Genomic DNA, 10269 nt, shown 5'->3' on the forward strand with positions numbered 1-10269 from the left:
AATATTAATTTTAATATTAATGATACTTACATTTTTCGAGTATAAAATCAACAGTTTTCTCCAAAGGCGAATCTTCGCACAGCTGCCCTTTGTGCAGACATTACAAGCGCTGAGGAAAGCCGTTCTAGGTAGGGCTGTCGAGTTACTGATGTTATGAGGTATATGTCTCATGGGTTTGCATACATAATATGAGATTTTATACACAGGAAAAAAGAACCTACAAGGTTGAATATCTTAATATATATTTTATTAAATAATTCATTACAATACATTTTAAAAATGCATTTTTTGTTATTTATAGGCCTAGGGATGAAACGACAGTTAAATTCAACAAGAAAAAGAGGAAAACATAAAGCAATAAGCCACTTTTTCTTGTGGATGAAAATGTTTGGATATAAAATAAAGAAATTAACAACATATTCAAGAGATGACAATTTTGGGATTTCGTAATAAAAATAAATATTGTTAAGGATAAAACGGTGGGTCACATTAGTAGGGTTAAATATAAGAACTTAAAACATCCCCAATGTAACTTCTCGTTAATTTACGTCCCTGACGAGAACGTCGGTCTCCTCGGCTGTGAACCGCTCCTGGCGAGCGCCTGGCAAATCCGCCGTTATAATAGCAACCCGCCATGGAACAAGCGTGCCTGCTCTTAAAGGGAATGTGAGATGATGATCTGATTGGTTTATTTCACATTACGCCCAAACCACACCTATGAATAATGAAGCTACTTTAGACCAACCCATTTTAGATTTGCGTCAGGCGCAAGAGTCATTTATCCTGCCGGTATAATAGCAACAGCGCTCAAGACCCGCCCACAAAGTTACTTGCGTTTTGCGCTTGATACTTGCATTTCAGATCATTAAAATAGGGCCCTAGGCCTTTTAAATACATTTTTTTGAAGTCAGATTAGCGCCATCTGTTGATAAAAAATTAAATTTTACATTTTATTGTGTGGGTTTACCACTAGATGCCTGTATAGCTCTCTATGGAGAAGCTTGTGAATTTTTTTTTTTTTTTTGGACCAAATTAATTACTTTTAAGATGAGGATTTGAATGTATTTTTTGAAATTCTCAAATAAAAAATGTTGCCAAGGTTTATACATTTTTTAAAAATAAATGTGATGTGAAGTGTACACGTTTTTGCATTATTACTACAGTCAAAACTGAATACATAGAAAGCATTTTGTTACAGGTAACATTACAATTCAATAAAAAAAAATACAAAAATAAACAGTAATGCTTTATCACAGTTTATATTTATTTATATTATTATATATTATTATAATTTTTTTAAACATTATATTAATTATTATTTTAATAATTTTAATAATAATTATATTACTATATATATATATATATATATATATATATATATATATATATATATATATATATATATATATATTAGGGGTGTAACGGTTCACAAAATTCACGGCTCGGTTCGATACGATACACTTGTGTCACGGTTCGGTACGTTTTTGATACAGCAAAAAGAAAGAAATGCCATAGAAATTTCCTTGATTTAATTTTTTTTATTCTTTTTTTTTTTATTAAAACTAACATCATAAAGTATGATATTTTTTTTACTTTGAGCAATTCTGGAGCTATAATTGACTCTTCTTAGGAGCATATAAAAACAGCTGCTTGGAAAAAATGAAATGTAATATTGTAGTAGTTATAAACAAAGGTTTATTTTAGTTCAGATTAACATTTGAGGGCAGCAATTGTATTCATAATGTCAAAATAAAACCAACGTAATGTTACTTGAAGGCATTATAGCCTACTAATCCTGCCAAACTTCCATGGTTGCAGTTAGTGTTACTACATGGTGAATGTTGCTGATCTGTGGACACTGGATAGTTCATTCATGGCACAATGTTTCTTCCAGGTTTCACTATTGATGTATTAGAGTTTCACCCCTTCATTGCTGAGCACTTTTTTTCTGCACCGTGGTCGATTTGTAGTGATTTTTTTATTTTTATTTTTTATTTCCCATTCATTTCCTATGGTCGGTCTTTTTTGAACGAAGAGCACAAGTGTGACTAATTTTTTTATGACCACTTGGCCTGCTCGAATCATGCCTTCAATTTTTTTGTGTGTGTTCACGTACCTAAACAGATTTAAACAGATACAAAACAGATTTATTTTAAAATAATTTCAGATGACAGTTCGGCATCGAGATGTCGAGATGTCGTTCTGTCTCATATAAAGATGTTGGGGTTGCGGCTCAACGCCAAGAAGAGTGTGCTCCTCCCAGCTCAGAGGACCACTTTTCTAGGTGTAATTTGGGATTCTACAACGATGCAGGCACAATTGTCTCCAGCACGTATTTCTGCGATTCTCACAGCCATAAATGGGGTAAAACTAGGCCAATCACTCACTGTGAAACAGTTTCAGAGACTGTTGGGTCTCATGGTAGCTGCGTCCAACGTAATCCCTTTTGGCCTTCTGTACATGAGACCCCTGCAGTGGTGGCTCAGGACCAAGGGGTTTTCTCCGAGAGGAAATCCGTTTCGCATGATCAAGGTCATGCGGCGATGCCTATGTGCCTTGGTCAGGTGGAAAAAACCTTGGTTCCTCGCCCAAGGCCCAGTGTTGGGGTCAACTTGTTGACGCATAACTCTATCGGCGGATGCTTCTCTCACAGGATGGGGGGCGGTCATGAGTGGCCGCTCGGCGAAAGGTCTTTGGCAGGACCATCAACTTTCTTGGCACATAAATCGGCTAGAAATTATGGCGGTATTTCGAGCACTCAAATATTTCCTGCCAGACCTGAGAGGGCACCATGTGCTTGTCCGCACGGACAGCACATCGGTGGTCTCTTATATCAACAATCAGGGGGGTCTGAGGTCACGTCACCTATGCAGGCAGGCCCATCAGATCCTTCTATGGGCCCAGGGGAAATTACTGTCTCTCAGGGCAGTGTATATTCGGGGGATCAAAATCTGGGAGCGGATATCCTGTTGAGGCAGGGGCTGAGGCCCGGGGAGTGGAGACTTCACCCCGAGGTGGTGAAGCTCCTTTGGGAGAATTTTGGTCAAGCTCAAGTTGCCCTTTTCACATCGTCAGATACAACTCATTGGTTCTCCCTCACGTACCCAGCTCCTCTCGGACTGGATGCGATGGTTCAGGTGTGGCCGAGGCAACACCTGTACGCATTTCCCCCAATATCCGTGCTTCTGGGAGTCCTGAAGAGGGTTCGCCGGGAAGGGGTCCGTCTGCTATTAGTAGCCCCGTACTGGCTGGCCCGAGTTTGATTCTCGGACCTGGTGTCCCTTCTAGACGGCTCTCCCATGGATATTCTGATCAGGAGGGACTTGCTGTCCCGAGCAGGGGGCACGATTTTTCACCCTCATACGGAGTCGTGGAAACTGTGGGCTTGGCCTCTGAGGGGGCCCAGCTCATAGAATCAGGTTTCTCAACCGAGGTTGTGTGCATACTCCAGTCTAGAGCTCCCTCCATGAGAAGACTATATGCATTGAAATGGAAACTGTTCTCTGCCTGGTGCAGAGAACGTCATCTGAATCCAGTTATCGGCCCTGTTGGTACAGTACTTGACTTTCTGCAAGAACGTTTCTCTGCTGGGTTATCTCCTTCCACCTTGAAGGTGTATGAGGCGGCTATATCTGCTTACCACACCCCCTGGGTGGTGCTTCACTTGGGAGAGATCCTCTTATTACCCGTTTTCTCAGTGGTACTCTGAGGCTGAGTCCTGCACTGCACACTAGAGCACCGGCTTGGGATTTGGCCGTTGTACTGGAAGGCCTGGATCGGCTCCCTTCGAGCCCATTGAAGAGGTTTCAGAAAAGTTCCTTATACTAAAAACTTTATTTCTCATTGCTATTTCTTCTATCAAGAGAATTGGAGATTTGCAAGTCGGTTGCTCCCTCATGCCTGGAATTTGCACCTGGTATGGAGAAAGCCTTTCTTCACCCAATGCCGGGTTATATTCCTAAGGTCCCCACTAATGTTTAGGGCCCAATAGTGCTGCAGGCTTTCTGTCCTCCACCTTTTAGTACTCCAGATCAGGAAAAACTCAACCTGTTGTGCCCAGTTCGGGCTTTGGATGCCTATGTACACAGAGCTGCCCTGTGGCGTAAATCGGATCAACTATGTGTCTTCTTCGGGTCACCACGAAAAGGTTGCCCTGCATCCAAACAGAGGATGAGCAAGTGGGTAGTCGAGGCTATTTCACTTGCTTACGAAGCGGCTGGTCAGCCTTCACCTTAGGAGTATGGCTGCCTCTAATGCTTTTATTATCGGGAGTTTCCCTTCATTACATTTGTGATGCGGCAGGCTGGTCCTCACCGCATACATTTGTTAGATTTTATGAATTTGGATCTAGGCTCCACTCCAGGGTCTAGGATGCTTGCTTCGTAGTGTGTGCAATGATTTCACACAGAACAGGCATTTGTTATTATGACGTAGTGGGTATGGGGTTCCCACCGCGTCTTGACGCAGCTCAAGTTCCCTTGAAAGGGAACGTCTCACGACGCATTCACACAGGGGCGTTCCCACCGCGTCTCGACAGAGCGTCTCGTTCCCTCTTCAGGGAACCAGGGTTACATATGTAACCTGAGATGTTTTCTGTGATGGTCGTGTTTAGGTGTACGGGATAGCATATATCCGACAGTACAAAAATCATTATGGCTATGGAACGCCCCCACCATAAAAATGTAAACCCACATGGGCAAAAATGCTGATTGAATCTTTTCATATAAATGAGATTTAAGACGACTAAGTACAGTTTTTCTTTTAAATTTTTAACAATCTAAAGTTTTTGAACAGACATTGTTCAATAACAATTATACTTTAGGTCACCGTTTAAACAAAATCATTCCAGTAAACTTCTAAAAGATAAATAGAAGATACGAATGTATTCAAACTTTAAAGATTTAATATAAACAATCTTTCATTTTAAAAGATCATATTTAAACTTTTACGATTATGCTTTGAAATAAATTTAGTACAAACAAAACTATGGCTCTGGAAAGGCGTTAGCAGACTAACATTACATATGCTGTGACATAATGCACAGAGGCTCATCTGGTCTGTCACCTTATATCCTGAAGCTATCATTAATGATTGTCAAGTAACTTCTTTCTCAGAAGACGCAGCGCTGATCGGAAGGACCTTATAAGCAGCCTATCAATGGGGACAGCCTGAGGGTTCACAGTTTCTAAATGCTTTTATTGTTGCGCTCTCTCTCTCTTTCTGAAGATAGGCCTATGTGGTAATTTTCTCACAGATACAACTTCAGGATTTTTATTTATTTATTTATTTATTATTTTACATACCCCTGATAAATAAAATATATACTTCAAGTCAAGTTTTTCCACAGACCATCGATGTAGAATATTTGTTTTTATTAAGACTTTAAATAATTCATTGAATTTAATTTAAGTAATCTTTTATTTATAAAATATATAATTTTAACTTTTAAGATTATACTTTGAAATAGATTTAGCACTAACAAAACATTCACAATGTCTCATGACTGACAGACGGTGCTGTGAGAGGAAAACACTCTGGGATCTTTTGTATTACAACTTATTACATTTTTGTAAACCCATTCATACGTTGTATGGACATCTATGTGTTAGGAACTACTTCTTCAACTCTCTGAAAATGTCAAATGATTTTAGATTTTTTTTATCTAAAACTAAAATAATTGGTTCAGTAGATTTTTAGTGAGATATTTCACTCTATCAGTATATTTCATGGTGAGTTGCACCAATTAGATTAAAAAGGTTAGAGAGAAAACTAAAGCACCATGGTACAACAGTGCTACGCATGTTATCAAGAGAGAAACTCGTAATTTAGAGCGTAAATGGAGGTCTTATTTAGAGCTCTAATTTAGAGGTCTTTAGAATTGCATGGAAAGACAGTATGTCACATTATAAAAAGGCCCTAAAAGCAGCCAGGGCTGAGCATCTCCGCAAACTAATAGAAAATAACCAAAATAATCCACGGTTTTTATTTAACACCGTGGCTAGACTAACAAATAAACAGACATCACCTGAGCAAAATCTTCCGTTACAGTTCAGTAGTAATGATTTTATGAATTTCTTCACTGAGAAAATAGAAAGCATCAGAAACACAATAGTAAATGTACAATCTTTAATGGTGTCTTATGATTCAGCCTCAATTATCGCCCTCAAGAACAACTACAGCGCTTTACAACTATAGGACAGGAAGAGCTAAATAAATGTATCATTGCATCTAAACCAACAACATGTTTATTAGATCCAATACCCACTAAACTACTGAAAGAAGTGTTACCTGTAGTGGAAGAGCCTCTTCTCAATATTATTAACTCGTCTTTATCTTTAGGTCATGTTCCAAGAATATTCAAGTTGGCAGTTATAAAACCTCTCATTAAGAAACCACAATTAGATCATAATAACCTAGCAAATTACAGACCCATTTCAAATCTTCCATTTATGTCTAAAATACTACAAAAAGTGGTGTCCGCTCAATTGTGCTCTTTCTTGCAAGAAAATGATATCTATGAAAAATTTCAGTCAGGATTCAGACCGCATCATAGCACTGAAACTGTGCTCGTTAAAATTACAAATGATTTACTTCTAGCTTCTGACCAAGGCTGTATCTCAATACTAGTTTTACTCGATCTTAGCGCTGCGTTCGACACTATAGATCACAAAATACTCTTAGATCGACTACAAAACTACACTGGTGTTCATGGACAGGCATTAAGCTGGTTTAGATCATACTTATCAGACCGCTACCATTTTGTCTGTTTAAATGGGGAAAAATCGACCATAACTCCAGTAAACTATGGAGTGCCGCAGGGATCTGTATTAGGCCCTCTGCTATTCTCAATATATATGCTGCCACTTGGTAATATTATAAGAAAACATGGAATTCATTTCCACTGTTATGCTGATGACACCCAATTATATATTTCATCACGATCAGATGAAAACACTAAATTATTTAAATTGACAGAGTGTGTTAAAGATATAAAATACTGGATGACATGTAATGTTCTGCTATTAAATTCAGATAAAACGGAGGTATTACTTATGGGTCCAAAAAACTGCACACAAAACCTCTTACAATACAACTTTAATTTAGAAGGATGTCCTGTTACTTTATCCACTACAGTAAAAGACCTGGGTGTTATACTAGACCACAACTTGTCTTTCGAAAATCATATTTCATATGTTACAATAACAGCCTTTTTCCACCTTAGAAACATTGCTAAGCTACGTAACATGCTATCAGTTTCTGATGCAGAAAAGTTAGTTCATGCATTCATGACCTCGAGACTAGATTACTGTAATGCTTTATTAGCTGGTTGTCCTGCATCCTCAATAAACAATAAGCTCCAGTTTGTATCCAGCCTCTCATGGAAACTTCAGATGCCCCAACACCCGTGAAGAGACGACTCGACGCCTGTGAAGAGACGACTCGACGCTGGCGATATGTTATGCCCTAAATTAATACATGATTAACTAACTGTATTTTTCTATGTACATTTCTGAAATGCACTTTCTGTAAAGCTGCTTTGAAACAATATGTATTGTGAAAAGCACTATACAAATAAATTTGAATTGAATTGAATTGAATTGAATATTTATTTTATAATCATTTAATTTATATTCTTTTAAAGAACAGAATATTTTTCAACTTTTTTTCCAACTTATACTCATACTTTTTTCAACCCTTATACTCACAAGGTCATAGACATATTATCCAATTATCCTATTATTCAATTACACACAAGGTCACCGCTAGGGCAAGGGCAGGTTAAGGTCAACCCAAGGGCAGTGGGGAGGGGCAAGGTCAAAGGGTCAAACCCATCAATCATAATTAATTAAAAAGGCTTCAATCATTTTGACAGAAGCTGGGTCATAATACTAATAACTCACATAAAAGCCAAGTCTCAAACTGTCCAACTAAAGGAAATACTGATCACCATAATGGCGGCCAAACATTTTCAATAAAACATCAACTACTAAACCTCTTTTACTTCTCACAAAAAAAAACTTCTGCTGAGATCTTGAGAGATGTATTGTCTTATTTTATTTGCTGTTGATTTCAGGCTGTGTGGCTTTAAGTCAGTTGTAATTGTTGTGTTTCAATTTATCAGAGTGCAAACATGATGTTGAACCAACATCACATTGGAACATTGACTCAATGCCATAACCATTGATATATGGATGAAAAAAAAAAAAAAAAAAAATTCAAAATGAATTGTGGGAGCAAAAGTGATGTTGATTTAATACAGTTAACTTTGACACATTAACATTATTTTGATGGTTGCTTGCTGGGAGTTTGCCCATCTCTACTTTACACTGTACAGCCACTTCTGCTGTTACACACTGCTATTTAACATCTTGATCGGAGATACTGCAGACAGCGTAAGTGAGTACACCACATCTGTACATAAACATATGTTTCTATATCTTAATAATAATCAGTATATAATACATAGAAAGATGACAACATCTACTTAAAACATGAGTAAAATAAAATTAGGCCATTTTGCTTTTAGAAGTTACACAAATGAATACGCACACTTGATTAAATTCAACAAAAAGGTAATTTTCTAGAACTTTATGAATTCTGCTCTGACGGTTCTTGCCCTTGAATGTACACGTTGATGGCAAATTGTCATATCTATCATGTTTATCTCCTGTAGGAATACAGGGAATGAGGAAAATTAGCATGTTCTGATTCAAAATGTTGTATTACATGTGTGACTCACATACATGTGTGCCCTACAGACTGTTAAATCCAAAATAACCTATAATTTAACAAAAACCATGATGATTGGTGTAGGGAACTTAATTGTACATCAGAAAGTTTGAAAGTTTCTTTCATCAAAAATGCGCTGCTGGATTCCTCTTCATTGTTGTTCAGTTGATTTATTCCATGCTCCTTGCGAGTGGGTAAAGTTGTGCCCGATTTACTTTTACCAGTAACAGTGGAAATGCATCATCAGAGTCAATGCAAAGTGTCCATAGCCACGTTTCTATTGTCGAGCCAAACGTGAAAATGCTAGTACAGGGACAGTCACATTTCCATGCTTAATTCTGGGGCTCGACCGTGACTCTGCTGCAGGGCATCCTTGGGGCCAACGGCCAGGCCCGCATAAGTTACGAGAATGTTGGTGCTACTTCTTATTTTTTACATAACCATCAGCTAACGACAACATTTCTGTCATGACAACTCTCTGAGTGTTTGGAATGGTAATAGATATATGACCATGTTATAATCAACTCACTCATCAGACTCCTTTGTAATCCTCTGCAAATTTGACAGCTGGTTGAACCAGTTTTTTCGGTTCTTTTTAGATGGAAGTGTTAACAGAGGTATTAGACAAGGGGTTTCGACAAGTCCATAATTATTTTAATAGCTGAACTTTTGGCAATTCATTTGAAAAATAGCAAATATATCAGGCCCTTGAATGTTTTGGGGAGTCATAATATCAAAGCTGCAGTCAAAGTGGATGGACACTGTTGCACTCTATTATAGAATATCTTGAACTCATAAATATACATTTCTAAGTATTCTAAGGATCGTGTTTTTCTGTCTATTTAGTATAGTATTTTACCCAGTCAACACATTGATCTCACAGTGATCTCTCCATATGATCACAATGTGAGTTCACAGTGAGCTAAAAGTGTAACCACACAGTGCACTCACTGTGTGCTCATATTATGGCCACAATGTGAATCACCCCAGCTAGAAATGTTATTAGACTTGGACTCCAACATCGCTCAGACGTCAAATTTCAACCCATTCTCACTCCCAAAGCGTCAAAAACTGAAGCATGCCAAAGGCGTCACTCTGTGGATGAAATAGGAAGTCCATTGCTTTCAATGGGAAACTTGTGGCATCAACAACAGACGCAAATTTTATCAGTAGGAAATCGCACTGAAGAAATCTCATTCTAAACACATCGTGATATTTGGCATCAGTTCACGTGTGCCAGATGTTGGTAAGTAGTTGTAAATACACTGTCCTAATAATGTTCGTTATAATGTCTTTTCTGTTTGTAGACATTAATCAGATTAGCTCTCTCATGTTCAGTCGCTGCATAATATCTGCCATTCTTCAAAGGCTTTGTGTTTCATTGCTTTCTTTCAACACCTTACTAAACTACGGTGATTAAACAACGCCTGTCACGTGACATGCTATAGACCTTCAGTCAGTTAATCATATTCATATCAGGTTCAAAGTAGTACAATTGATCGTTCGCCATTAGCCACCCCCTTTAGTTCTGTCAGGACA

This window comes from Leuciscus leuciscus (assembly GCF_965113295.1).
Source record: "Leuciscus leuciscus genome assembly, chromosome: 1".
Lineage (NCBI taxonomy): Eukaryota > Metazoa > Chordata > Actinopteri > Cypriniformes > Leuciscidae > Leuciscus > Leuciscus leuciscus.